The sequence below is a fragment of the Aethalodelphis obliquidens genome, unplaced genomic scaffold (genome assembly GCF_003676395.1).
Source record: "Aethalodelphis obliquidens isolate GAN/ISIS:26980383/991018 unplaced genomic scaffold, ASM367639v1 scaffold35, whole genome shotgun sequence".
In the NCBI taxonomy this organism is placed as follows: domain Eukaryota; kingdom Metazoa; phylum Chordata; class Mammalia; order Artiodactyla; family Delphinidae; genus Aethalodelphis; species Aethalodelphis obliquidens.
In genome coordinates, this window is record NW_020837979.1 from 10,421,028 (window position 1) to 10,435,146 (window position 14,119).

At 51.8% G+C, this 14,119-nt stretch overlaps 2 long non-coding RNA genes across 23 annotated transcripts in view; one reads left to right on the top strand and one right to left on the bottom strand.

The window, feature by feature from the left end:
* Window positions 1-2,040: 2,040 nt before the first annotated feature.
* On the top strand, window positions 2,041-4,565 carry LOC113632105 (uncharacterized). The gene is made up of 3 exons (XR_003437691.1): window positions 2,041-2,103; window positions 2,559-3,755; window positions 4,459-4,565. It is a non-coding gene; the product is annotated as an uncharacterized LOC113632105 (long non-coding RNA).
* A 7,748-nt stretch (window positions 4,566-12,313) lies between these two features.
* Window positions 12,314-14,119, bottom strand: part of LOC113632103 (uncharacterized) — a 138,848-nt gene continuing 137,042 nt past the window's right edge. For 19 of the 22 annotated variants that reach the window (XR_003437675.1, XR_003437689.1, XR_003437682.1 and 16 more), the window contains one exon: window positions 12,314-13,606. This is a non-coding gene — a long non-coding RNA (uncharacterized LOC113632103). The remainder of the gene's footprint in view (window positions 13,607-14,119) is intronic. The other 3 variants (XR_003437671.1, XR_003437669.1, XR_003437681.1) reach the window with 3 other exon arrangements.

A 14,119-nucleotide genomic window follows, 5' to 3' on the forward strand; every position in this document is an offset into this window, starting at 1 on the left:
TGGTTTGGGGATAGAACCTCTTCCAGAAATCTCAAGGGAGTCAAATTGAGCATCTCTCTCTCTCTTTTTTTTTTAGGATTTATTTTATTACTTATTTAATTTATTTTGGGCTGTGTCGGGTCTTAGTTGCAGCGTGAGAGATCTTTCGTTGCAGCACACGGGCTCTTCATTGTGGCACACGGGCTTCTCTCTAGTTGTGGCGGTGGGTTTTCTCTCTCTAGTTGAGGCGTGCGAGCTCAGTAGTTGTGGCACATGGGCTTAGCTGCCCCGCAGCATGTTGGATCTTAGTTCCCTCCCCAGGGATCGAACCTGAGTCCCCTGCATTAGAAGGTGGATTCTTTACCACTGGACCACCAGGGAAGTCCCTGGGCATCTCTTGAGATGCTTTTCTGTTCCCTGAAGCATCTTTGCTTCTCCTGGCTTGCGGGGGAGCTGGGGTGGTGGGGAGGTCCTCAGCCATGCTGAGTCCTCTCGAGTCCTGGGTGGCCGGGTTGTGCCGTCCGTGCGGCGTGAAGGGTCTGTGGGGACAGCTGGAGTGGATTTCCTAAGCTCTGCCTGGTGCAGGGGGCTCCTCAGATGTGAGTTGAGGCGGAAGGTGGGCTCACTTTGGGCTGTGCGCCCATCCAATGCCCAGGCAGGGGGGCCCCACTGGGGACCAAGACCCCCACAGCCCGCCCCTCCTGGGGGCGGCCTGGGGGAGCTTGAGCCGCACCAGCAGGTGGAGGAGTCGGACGGCAGAGAAGCAGGTGGACCGCCTCCTGTCTCCATCTGTCCTTAGACCTCCCAGCCTGGTGGAGGCCTCACCGCCTCCTTCAGACGAGGCCCGAGCCATAGCCCCTCCTCTCTGACTCCTCAGATGGACGAATCCTCACACCCTCTGTCTCCCAGTCACTTATTTAACCCTTCGTTCTGCCGATATGTCTCTTCCCTCCTCCCCCAAAACGGATGTGACTTTAACACATGTTGCAGCGGGGAGTGGGGGGCTGTTTAGGGCATGAGGGGAACATGAGGCAGAATCACCCACGGCTTCTACAAGACCCACCCGCAAACCCAGGTCTACGTCCCCAGCAAAACCCTTCCCAGACCCCTTTATGCAATCCTTCCCCTGAAGGCCCTGGCCTCCCCTCTTAGCCTGGACCCTCCCTAGAAGACAGCTTGTGAAGCCTCCGCCCTGGACAACATTCCACACCCGCCAGCCCGCCCTCGCTGCTAAGTTTTTATTCCATGATGCCCCTGGATGGTCACCGGAAGCCAGACAGCAGAAGCGGCGGAAGGCCTCATCACAGCCTCGGCCTTGTCTCCTGCCGGGACCCATGTCCCCTGTGCCCTCCGTCCTGCTCTCTCTCCGTCCAGCTTCCCACTTCTTTCTGCCTCTCCCTCCCCTCCTCCCTTCCCTTCCTTCCCTCTTTCTTCTTCCCTTCCAGCATCCCTTTCTCAGCCTTGACCCACCCTAGGACCCAGAGCCTGAAGAGTCCCGAGAGCTGCAGCCCTTATCCCTCAGGAGCTCCCCGGGCTCCTTTCTTTCTCCCAGATGCCCAGGGCTGCTTCTCTGGCTTTGGTGAATCGAGGACCACTTATTCTGAGCTTTGTGATTCGCCTGCTCCAGCCGGGATATAACAGAGGTACTTGGCCTCTGCCTCTAGTACCTGGGGGCATCACCCCAGCTCCTTCCCCCATCCCGGGGGAACATCCTCTGATCCCCCCCCCCCCCCAGCACCTCCCTCCCTGGAGCCCGCTGGACCATGATGGCGGCCCGGCCTGGCCCCCGTCCCACATATACGCCTGGAATTTCCAAAGCCCCTCAGACTAGGTGGCTTCCTTCCCAACACAAGGATGCTTCCCTGCAGCGTTCTGTCACATAAATTCTTCCAAGAATTCGTTGCCAGGGAAAAAAAAAGTTCCCTGAAGAACTGGTATGTTTTCCTTTATTAGACAATAAGGGCCGCATACCATCCTGTTTTCCTTTCTTTTTCCCTTTCCTTACCAGGAGGTTCAGAGCTGCACTCGTGCTGATTACTGATGCAATCATCAACCCCTTTGCAGTTCTCTTCCCGCTGCCATTGGTCTAGTCTATTTTTGGACCTGTGTCCCCGTGTGCTCACCGTGAGTTCCCCCATTCTGGGGCAACAAGAAGGAGAAGGTGGTAAAGGGGGAATTTTGGTCTCTTAAGTGGGTGGAGGGGATCTTGGCAAAGAGAGAAGTCGGTGACTGTCAGATCAACGCCGGCGAGTACAGCCACCCCTGGAGGTGGCTCTTAACCCATCCCTGGGAAAATCTTCATCCCAGTGGGTCCGGGTGGAGTCTGCAGTGAATGCTGACAGATTCCCCTCACCAGGCCCCAGAATCAACGGTTTGGAGGTACTTCTGCAACTTCCTCCTGTCTTCCCAGACTTCTAAACAGAACAATAAACAGGACAGAAACTTGCAGTCAGCAGGGAACGATTGCTTTTGGGGAAGGAAACTCAGCCTCTCCTCAAGCCCCAAGGCAGACCAAGGGCTCTTTCTCCCCTTGGGGAGAAAGGCTGCTTCCCGTCAGCTTTGATTATTTTCTTCAGCAGGACTGCGTGCAGTTACAGTGGAAGCTTCACCCCAAATGATAACTGGACGTGAAAACCCCTCTATCTGGGCTTATTCATCTGCACACCCCAAGGAAACTGGAGATGTAAAATCATTTTAAAGTTAAGTGTAAGTATGGCATTAGAGCCACTAACAGAACCAGAAAAGGGCTTCAAGTAAAGTGCAAAGTTTACGACCTGAACCTGTGGCCCCCACCAGCTCCATCACATCTGAGACGGACAGACATGCTTCAGGTCTCCAGACATCACGCCATCTCACTGATTTGTTGGGTAAGAGTGTGCGTTGGGTAAAGAGTCATCCTTAATTCCAGACTTGGCTTCGAACTGCTCATAGGATTAAAGCCTCCATTGTCTGCAGCCCTGATCCTCAACCGCAGCATCTGCCAGTCGGCCCACTGTCAGCTACACGGAAGGACAGGCCCAGTGTCTGGTCACCAAATGGACCAGCATCTCAAACAATCTTATAAATAAACACGGGGGATAAGGCTTAGCGTGCACACGTTTGCTGAGCGCGGGATCTCTCGGCCGGGAGGTGATGGTGCACCCCCACCCTCCCCACCTCCTCTACCCCGATCAGTGGCTGGAAAGCTTTGAAAGGTGCAAGAGGCGACCCATCAGGAGCGCCCTGGATGCCATCGCCCCACCCAGGAGAGAGCTCCAGGCACAGGGGATAGGCTGAGAATTGACTCGTGCCCGGCTTTCGCTTGTCTGCCTTTCTGGCGCAAATCAGGAACAGAATTTGGGAGGAGGCCTGCCTCTTCCCGGACTGCCCTGCCACCCTTAGTCCTTTGGCCCCTGCCCTGAATTCTTTTCAGATCCTTGCAGAGGCCAGGCTCTGGCCCGTGCCCCAGCTGGGTCTCATTTCCTCCACCTTGGCCTGTGGATTAGTCAGGGGTCAGCAGAGGAACAGAACCAACAGGACATACAGAGACATATACAAGAGGAGATTTAGTCTACGGATTGGCTCACATGTTACAGAGGTTGAAAAGTCCCGTGACCAGTTGTCCACCAGCTGAAGGACCAAGAGAGCTGGCAGCGTAATTCGGCCCGAGTCCAAAGGCCTGAGAAGTGGGGGGCGGGGTTGATGGTTAAGTCCTGATCTGAGTTTGAAAGGCAGAGAACCATGAGTGATGTCTGCAGGCAGCAGAAGACGGATGTCTCAGCTCAAGCAGAGAGAGAGTGAGTTCACCCTTCCTCTGGCTTCTTGTTCTTTTCGGGTGCCTTGGGGTGGGGGGATGATGCCACCCACGCTGGAGAGGACCTCTGCTTTACTCAGTCTACTGGTTCAAACGCTAGTCTCTTCTGGAAACACCCTAACAGTCATCCCCAGAGATGTTTCGCCTGCTATCTGGGCGTCCCCTAGCCCAGTCACACTGCTGCATCAGATTAACACCACAGCCTATCTCCTCCTTCCTTCCTCCCGTCCCAGGCTGCAGGGCTTCTCCTGTCCCCCCAGGACTATGTTAGGGCCCCCTCAGTGCTCCCATGGTCTCTGTCCTCCCCACCCCCATCGCTGTGGTGTGGTTCTCCCCTTGTGGGTCTCCCCTGGGTAGGGCCGAGTCAGTCTGAGCCACTGATACATCCCTGGTGCCCCTTAGAGGGTCTGGCAATAGTGGACTCTCAAAAGTAATGCATGAAAGAATCTTTGTTTACTGAATACGGGCCTCCGACTGGACAGAGTCAATAGTTCACTTCGGAGCAGCTGGCAGGCAGAGTCCAGCGCCCCGGGGAGGGTGGGTCCTCCAAATCCAGGGAGCTGCCATCAGTTCTAACACTTGGGACTCTTGGGGCGGGGGTGGGGGTCTGTTTCCGTGAAGCAGCTGGGGTTCTAGGAAAACTAGAAACATGCGGATGGAATGTGATGGGCTCATTCATTTTCCAGGTTGGAGTTGCCCAGGCAACTGGACAGATATTCTGCCGCCTCCACAAAGGCAGAAGCTCCAGGCATCCCGACTCTGCAGTCTCTGTGGACCTCTAGGATTTGGCCCCCTGTTTCCCAGCACCCAGCACAGTGCTTGACCCGGGATACCTGCTCAACAACGGTTGGCTGAATGAGTGTAGGAAGAAAAGAATGGGTTGACGGACAAAGGCATTTTTTCTTGGAAAACGTAGCCCCAGCTGTGTATCTGGAGACCTTTATACTTAAATTGGAAGAAAACAACCCCAAAACCTCTTTTTAAATATATTCAAAGATAATTTCCCACGTCCAGTGTTTACTATCCCACATGAATACATGGAAACACTGTACAGCATCTTCACTTAAATGCCCATGAGGATGAGAAGGGTCCACGTGACGAAACACCTACCACCCGGCCATGAAAATGAGCCACACCCACGGGTAGCAACAAAGACAGAATCCACAACATGGAGAGAAGAAAGAGGACAGCAGAATCCCTCCATTTATGTTAATGTGTAAAACCTAGTAATGGGGGTGGACGGTGGGGCATCCAACCGCATCTTCTTTAAAAAGATCTGAAGCCAATATAATAAAATGCTCTCATCTACTGTGTGTTAAATGTTGTCACTGTTAAATCACTATTCATGTATTTTTATATTGCTCTCTGAAGTTCTTTGTATATTTGAAAGGTCCGTAATTTTTGGAAGCAACACTCTTCTCGATTTATCAGAAATCATTTAAGAACCAAGTGGTTTCTTCGTTTAGCCTTTGCTCTGGAACCGAGCAGAGTTATTTAGTTATTTTATTTGGATCGTGCAAAAATCACCCTCGGGAACAAGGATTTTTTTCTTTGAATTAAATTCTCCCAGTTTCCTGACTCCCCAAATCAGCCTCCCCCTAACCAATCAGGCTTCCCCTTAACCAATGCAAGTCCTTAATGGAACACAACAGTCTCCCCTGCTGTGAATACCCCACCTCTCACTCCTCCTTGGTCCTCCCCCTTGTCTCCTACTCAGCCTTCCTCAGACATCTGGGGTCCCCCATGGCCATTTCCACATCAACAAACAATCGTTCACTTAATGATAACAATCGAGATATCTACACACTAGAAGCGATGGTTTTTAAATTTCAAGATGCATCAGAATCACCTAGAGCTTGTTAAAACAGATTCCCAGGCTCTACCCCCAGAACTTCTGATTCAGCAGGTCTGGGATAGAACCTGAGAACTTGCATTTCTAACAAGGTCTCGGGTGATGCTGACACTGCTAGTCTGGGTACCACACTCTGAGAAACGCTGTACTGGAGCATGCTGGAATCACATCTCTGTCTCACTCTGTGCTGCACATGCTAATAAGAGTGAATGACACGTCTCCTGTGAACGGGTCCGTCCCTTCCTGGTGCCCTCTGCCCCCAAATTTCATCATCACGACCATATCTGGCATCGATCTTTATCTTCATCCTTCTCAGCACAGAACAGATCTAATCCTGTTTATTTCCACTTAGCCTGGACCAAGCCAACTCTCAACCAGAAGAGAACATTCGAAACTAAGTAAACATTATGGTGTGAAGAATGAAGAGAAGAATGGGAAAGGAGATGAAAGGCCAAAGAAATGATAAGAAAGGAAAGAAGGAGAAAAACAAGGCCAGAGATTGGGAAATAGAAGGAAGTTGATGTTTTCCATTCCCACTGATGGTGGCCCTGGAGCTAGCAGATGTCCCTCTTCTCAGCCAGCAGAGAAAGAGCAGAGGGGCTGTTTTTCATTCCTGTCTGCAAATAATCACCTCTAACAACAATAAGAAACTGTCAGCATCAGAGAAGGAGAGCTTATGACAGGCAGGAATTCCCCCTTTTGAAAACTCGCAAATACAGAGGTCTGTTGTCACTGTCTTTTGTGAAGCCTTCAGATGTCCTCAGGACCTGCCCACCTTCTCCTGGAGGCCCACAGTCCCTGAGTCAGCCCCACAGCAACCTGGGCCCACAGGGCCTGTCCCCGCAACAGCCCACATCCAGACACCCACGGACGCAGGATGAGAAAGTGAGTTGACATTTTCCACTCTCAGGGGCTTTGGGCTTAAACACATCCATCCTTGAGTTGGGAAACGTATCCGTGGCAAACAGTACAAGGTGGGCGTGGAGGAGATGGGTGGGGCGGGGGGTGGGGCTTGGGCCTTTACCAAGGTCAACGCTGGGAGAGGGGGAGGGAGGAGCCATCCATTCCAGAATTCCCCTCCCTCCCAAGTGCATGGGAACCCCCGGGACCGCTCCCCCAGATTCTCAGGTGCAGTCGGCCAACCCTGCGTATTCGCGAATACGGAACTTGTGGATACGGAGGGCCGACTGCACTATGCCATTTAATATAAAGGATTGGAGCATCCCCATATTTTTGTATCCACAGGGGGCGGGGGGGGGCGGTCCTGGGAATAATGCCCTTCGGATACCAAGGGACCACTCTGATCGGCCTGGAGTGGAGTCTGGTTGCCAAAAATGTCCACAGGTGACCCTAAAAGGCAGACTTGAGTCTCACGGCTCTAGAGTTGAGTCCAGCCCATCACCCTCCCCCTGTAGGAGAGGAAACTGAGTCTCAGAGAGGCTAAGTGACCTACCTCAGGTCACATAACAAGTTAGGAGCAGAAGAAGGGTGAGAACTCCGATGTCCTGACGAATGTCCGCAAGTGGGGAGAAAATGTCTTCTACGAGCTGGAGGTTAGAGCTAGGCAGCCATCCTCTCCCACGTCAGCTTCCACCGGGAGGACTGCCCCCAACAGTCACCTAGGGACACCTAGGGAATAAACCTCAGAGCTAGACAGGAACAGAATCCAGGTCTCCTGTGTACATTTCCCTGTGGGGCTCTGTCCACATGCTGCTGAAAGGAGCCCGGAATGTTCCTATCCTGTCAACTGGGCTCCTGGGAGGCCTGATGCCTTCAGGCTGCTGGCTGTTGAGCCCTCTGCAGGAAGTTACACTGTGTTTGGCCGGTGCCTGGGACACGGGATTCCTCCCTTGTGTATCTTTTATTTTTTTTTTAAACATCTTTATTGGAGTATACCTCTTGTATCTTTTTTTCTTTTTTCTTTTTGGCAGCCCCATGCAGCTTGCGGGATCTTAGTTCCCCGACCAGGAATTGAACCCGTGCCCCTGGCAATGAAAGCACGGAGTCCTAACCACTGGACCCCCAGGGAATTCCCACCTCATGTTATCTTCACCCCTCAGAGGGAGCGTGTGTGTCACTTTAGATGGTGGCATGGAAAAATGACACGGGGGGCATTAGCAAGAGTAGGAAATGAATCAGAAACAGAAAAATAGTGCAGGGCAACTGTGGTTTACTGAGTGTCCTCCCTGTCAGGCACTGAGCTTTTAGCATATGATCCCGGACAACCCGTGAAAACCCTCTGGCACGCAGCCCACTAGACAGACGTGGCCATGAGCCAGTGCAGGCACTGCTGGGGAGAGACTGTGACAGCGTTGGGGAGATGGGAGCTGGAAGGCCAGGCCTTACTTGCATTTGCTTTGCTGAACACACCAAGCCAGACCTGGACCAAAGCAGGCTGGGAAACTCCCAAGATGCCGGAGAACAAGGCAGGTTTTCCAAAAGGAGGAGACACCATTGCCCCCATTTTGCAGGATGACCCTCAGAGCTTAGAAAAGAGCAAACTGAGGTGACTGGGCACAATGTCCTGGGTGTCTGACTGTCCACTCTGAGCAACCCCAGGACCTGGAAAGAAAAGGAAACTGTGAAGGCAGAACGCCAGCTGGTTGAAGCCCTACTTTTCTCATCTGTACACGGGCTGATGTAGGATTAGGTGAGAATAACACAACCCAGCTTCCTGGTCTGGCGCTCAGCACGCAGCGAGCGGTCCACAGACAGTAGCTATTGCCATGGGTCCTGGTTTTAGTAGCTATTGCCATGGGTCCTGGTTTTATTATGAGCGTCTAGAGACTGCTTTTCCTTCCTTTAGTCTCTTAAACAATCATGCTAAACCCTAGAAACAGAAGCAGAAATGGAGTGGATGAGAGCTGGTCAGAATCCTGCAATGTCATTTTCATGAAAATGCAGCTGAATGTCATCCCCAGGACAGCTTCTCATCCGCATAAATGAGCTGATGCTACATCTCTGTCTTTTAAACACTTCACAGGTTCCACTGGAGCCTTCATAGGAGGGCCCACATGGCCTGTTACTAAGGACACCACCTACTCTGTTTTATTGAATGTCAGGATTAAGTGGCTGGAATCAGCGTGTGCCCCTCGGACGCCTCCCACAGGGTCAGTGTGGGGTGGCAGGAGAAAGTGCCCAGTTCATTCATCACCTGCTCATTCATTCATTCATTTACTGAACACCACCTCCGTACCAGGCACTGATTCAGGTGCTAGGAAGAATAACACGCTAGTGAGGGGAAGAGATTACAGACAAGAAACCGTCAGGGGCGCCGATGAAGGTTAGGCAGGGTGCAAGGCGGAGAGCAATGGTGTGGAATGGGAAGCCTGTCTGGAGAGTGACCGCTGAGAGCTAAGGGATCAGAGGACCAGGGACGCCTGGCTGAGCACTCCAGGCAGAGGGAGAGGCAGGGGCCCCCTCGTTAGTCAGCGTGGGTCTCAGCAATTAACTCACCAAATTTAACGTGGCCAGCCTGAATGCAGCGCACTATCCCAGCCCTCTAGGGTGGGCAGACCCTTGTCACGTTTATGGGGCCTTCGTTTTCTGTACCTCCTCCCCTTCCCTCCAGCTCTGCCCCGTCCCCCATGACACAAAGCAGAGGTGAGATAGGAAGCACTTGGGCCCAGGAGTGCCCCCCCTCCCAACGTTGGCTGCTCTGCTTGGAACCGTTAGAGAATGGGGAGTAGCCTTCTCTTTCCTCATCTGTAAAATGGGGACGATCCCTGCTTCACAGGGTTGTTCAGAGATTCACAGGAGACACAGCAGAGAAGACACTGTGGAAAATGTGAGGAGCCACCCAAGCCCAGCACAGCTGGAATCGGGGCAGCGCGGAAAACTGGCTGGTCTCTGTAACCTTTGCTGTCATGGCTCTTTCCTTTCAGATAGGAGGCATCCCTAAAGCTTCCTCCCATACTTTTCTTAAAACCTGTTGCATGCAACTCACAGAATTCAGAATCAAGGCTAATTCGTCTTCTCCTCTGCCAGTGAGGGCTCTGCTTTTAAGAGAAAATCAAACGTTAAGCCAAAGAAATGGCTCTCTAACAGCGGACATGGCAGCCGTCACCTGACAGATCCCCCGAGGGAATGTTTTCCAGGGGAAAGACTTCCCTGACTTTTATTTATTTATTTTAAATAATTTTTTAAAATTTATTTTTGGCTGCATTGGGTCTTCGTTGCTGCATGCGGGCTTTCTCTAGTTGCAGTAAGCAGGGGCTACTCTTCGTGGCGGTGCATGGGCTTCTCTTGTTGCGGAGCACGGGCTCTAGGCACATGGGCTTCAGTAGTTGTGGTGCGTGGGCTCAGTAGTTGTGGCTCATGGGCTTAGCTGCTCCACGGCATGTGGGATCTTCCCGGACCAGGGCTCGAACCCGTGTCCCCTGCATTGGCAGGTGGATTCTTAAGCACTGCGCCACCAGGGAAGTCCCTCCCTGGCTTTTAGAGCATCTCAGGCTGTCCCTGCCCATTCTACAGAGAGGCTCTCCATCCTCCCCTCCCTGACCCCAGCACCTGGTTGGGTGTTGGTTCAAAGCATCCCTTAGAGGCTGACCAGTAAAGGAGGGGACATTGGTTTGCCTTTGGCACCCTTCCCAGCCCTAGCCAGGGCTCCACCCATCAGACTCTCCCTTTTCTGTCTCTGCATCATGTGGTCACTGGATACCTAGCTGTTCCTACCGAGAGGCCAGGGTTTCCCAGAGGCCGGGTGGTACAGTGTTAGCTTGGGCAATAGATAGGCTCTACCTCCCTGAGCAAATGCTGCATCTGCCTCTTTTTCTCACCTGAGAAATTGGAAGAATGTCCCCTTGCCTTTTCGGGTGGTCAGCTACCCTCATCTCAGCATCACAGAGGCTGTTCTACGTGCTTCACACGCTAGTCATCGCTCCCAGCAAGCGACAAAGTGGATTCCACCACTATCCCTGCCTCACAGGCAGGGAGACGGGGCCCAGGGAGGATAAGAGGTGATTTGAACCGGTGGGATTTGAACCGGTGAGGTACACTTGCAGAAGCCAATATGCTCACACAGCCCTCACACAGCCCTCTGCAAGGCCGCTCAGGGACGCGCGTTTCTGGCTTGCCCGTCCACACAGCTGCCTCTCTCCTCCAGCGCACCCAGATGAGGCCGCCTGCGCCCATTCGCTCCTAGCAGGAGGCACAGCCAGCTCCCTGGGCCCTCCTAAGGAGGCTTCTGGAACCGGACTTTGATGGTAGGAAGATAAGAAAAGGAACCAAGGGGAGGAGGTGACAGCGAATTTTGGAGCAACGAGACTCGCTCTGTCCTCAAATCCCCGATGTGGGGTGGCTACCAGGTGTCCCCGGAGACCTGTGTTCTTACTGCTCAGCTGACAAGCCCCTTTCCCTCCTCGGCCTCGGCGCCCTCCTCTGCAAACCAGGGGTCTATGCTGGGTGTTCTCAAAGGCCCACCCACTCTAACATAACTTCAGCGTCCTACTGGGGAGGGGAGATGACGGACCTCACAAAGATGGTCTGTAAAAAATGTCCAGCTGGTTATACCAACACCTCTCACCCTGTGGATTGATAAGAGTAAGAGATTGGAAAGCCCTAAGATCTCATGAGGACATAAAGCAGCCTTTTTTTTGGTTTTGTTTTGTTTTTGTTTTTTTTTGCGGTACGCGGGCCTCTCACTGTTGTGGCCTCTCCCGTTGCGGAGCACAGGCTCCGGACGCGCAGGCTCAGCGGCCATGGCTCACGGGCCCAGCCGCTCCGCGGCATGTGGGATCTTCCCGGACCAGGGCACGAACCCACGTCCCCTGCATCAGCAGGTGGACTCTCAACCACTGCACCACCAGGGAAGCCCAAAGCAGCCTTTTCGTGTAGGGCCCTTTCTTTCACCAGATACACCTTCCAAAGTAGAGCCTCTTTTCTCATTTAAAAAGTGCCTGGATGATTTTAGCCACGTATCTCAGCAAAGATGCCTTAGTATCTTTAGGATCTCAGCAAAAGCTCTCTAGATGTTTCCAGAGAGAGGAAATTCCCAAAGAATTCTGTCCCCAATTCTATATGTCAGGGGGCATCAGCATGGGATGAAAAAAAATGGGTCACTAGGGCTTCCCCGGTGGCGCAGTGGTTGAGAGTCCGCCTGCCGACGCAGGGGACATGGGTTCGTGGCCCGGTTTGGGAAGATCCCACATGTCGCGGAGTGGCTGGGAGCCATGAGCCATGGCCGCTGGGCCTGTGCGTCCGGAGCCTGTGCTCCGCAACGGGAGAGGCGGCAATGGTGAGAGGCCCGCGTACCGCCAAAAAAAAAAAAAAAAGGGGGTCACTAGTGAGCTGTACAGTGACAAGGGAGGGCTGACTGTGGCCCAGACTCCCTTGTCCCTGGTCATGGTGTCTGGTGAGCAGATGGGCGGAGCGGCCCAAGGCCTGAGAGTCTGGAGGCGGGGACTCCATGGACTCAGTGAAGCAGACGGGCCGAGAGGGGAGCAGGCCACTGTGTCAAAAGGGGCCTGGCCTGTCTGTGGATGGGAGACATCAGGACACTTTGTGTAGACTGTCTATAAGTAAGTCATTTGTGAACCCACTTACTTTTCTATTAATTTGTTTGCTTATCGGCTCAGAGGGAGAGACCAGCATCTTGGTTTCTCACGTTTTTGACCAGCATATAAAATACTCTTTGTGAGGCCATGAGGAGTTTTGTGGCTCTTTTCAACTTTGCAAATCCAAGTACATTCTTTTAAGTAAACTCTATTGAAGCGAAACACGCAGAGAGAAAAGTGCACGAATGATAAGCATAAGAGCTCGACAGATGTTCACAGTGTCCAAACCTATGAAATCACTGCCCAGTTCAAGAAACGGGACATTAGCTGCACCTCAGCACCCCTTGTGCCTCTTTCCAGTTACATCCCCACATAACTACCGTCTGGACTTCAATCGTCATCAGCTTTGTCTGTTCTTGAACCTGGTGTACGTAGAACCATTCAACCCTCTTGGTTGTCTTGGTTCTCTCACTGGGCGTGGAGATCTCAGTTCTGTGTTACCGTGTGCTGCATTCCATTGTTCAGTTTCACTGTTAAGGACGCCACAGTATATTAATCCATTCCACTGTTGTTTCCAGTCTTTGGCTACTATAACTGGATGGTTACGAGCAGCTCTGTACATGCCTTCAGTGTTAATAAGTACGTGTTTCAGTTGGGTGTATACAGAGGGGTAGAAATGCTGAGCCATGGGGGTATTACAACACTCAGCACTCAATACTGCCAAACAGTTTTCCAGAGTGATGGTTCCACTTCACGCCCCCACTAGCCAGTGGATGGCAGGTGTATTTGCCCCATATCCTCGCCAGCACTTAGGTTATTAGTCTGTTCATTTTCAGCCACTCTGGCAGGCGTGTAGATGTGTCTCCTTGGGATTTCACTGTGCACTCTGCTTCTCATGTTTACTGGTAAACTATATCCCTTCTTTGTGAAGTGCCTATCCAAGTCTTTGGCTCATTTTTTTCTATTGGGTTATTAATGATTTATGGAAATTTTTAATGTATTCTGGATACAAGTCTCTTATCAGTTTTATGATCTGCAAATATCTTCTCCCACTCTGTGGCTTGCCTTTTCACTCTCTTAATGGCTGCTTCTTGCAGTGTTTCCAGAGTTTATCATTGTCCCTAGCTGAGAGGAGAGAAGAGAGGAATGACTTTATGCTACCCTGTCTGGAGCACAAGTCCTTTCAATAACTTTTCAATGAAAGAATGCATTGACTGAAGCACTGATGAGTCCATCTTGAATACAATTCATTGACCTAAATATAGCCAGGCTATAAAAAGGAAACAAATCCCAGACTCTTAGAATTGGTAGGCTCTTAGGCTGTAGCCTACCGTCCTTCACAAAGGAGACCTTTCCATAGAGCGCCCACCCCTCACATATGGACCTCCACCATACCATGGGATTGTGGGAATTATTCAACTAGTGGCCTCTTTGTTGCACTCTGGGCAGAGATATTCAAGGAAAACTTCATGGATCCATCGTACAGAGCTAGGGAGAAAGAAGCAGAGTAGCCAATTTTAATTTCTGTAACTAGTATATTTCAGGACAATGCATGAACACCCAGTAAAGACGAACGTTTATTGTGGATGAAAAGGGCACACGCGGAGAAGAGAGAAAGCAAAACAAGTGAGCTTTTCAAACATACAATTTCACTCCTTCTCAACTCAAAAAAGGAGGCAGAAACCTGCTGTCCAAAGCAGGAAACACCAGCTGACAAACTGCCCACTTGGCACCCGTGAGCCCCAGCTGGCCCTATGACCCCACTCCTATTTTAAGTCCATGACGTACAGTCAAGCTTTCCTTTTCTGCACCTGAAAGAATGACTTCAGTCCAGACTGAGTCCTTGCTAGAAGGGATGGAGTTATTTTTAGACCTGGGCCCGTAGTTGGCCTCAGTCTAATCACTGAATCCTTCAAGGGAATGGAAAGCTGACTTTCTGAGTAACACCCTACCTGGTGTCCTACTAGAGGGAACCTTATTTCTCAGACAGTTTGTTAGTTT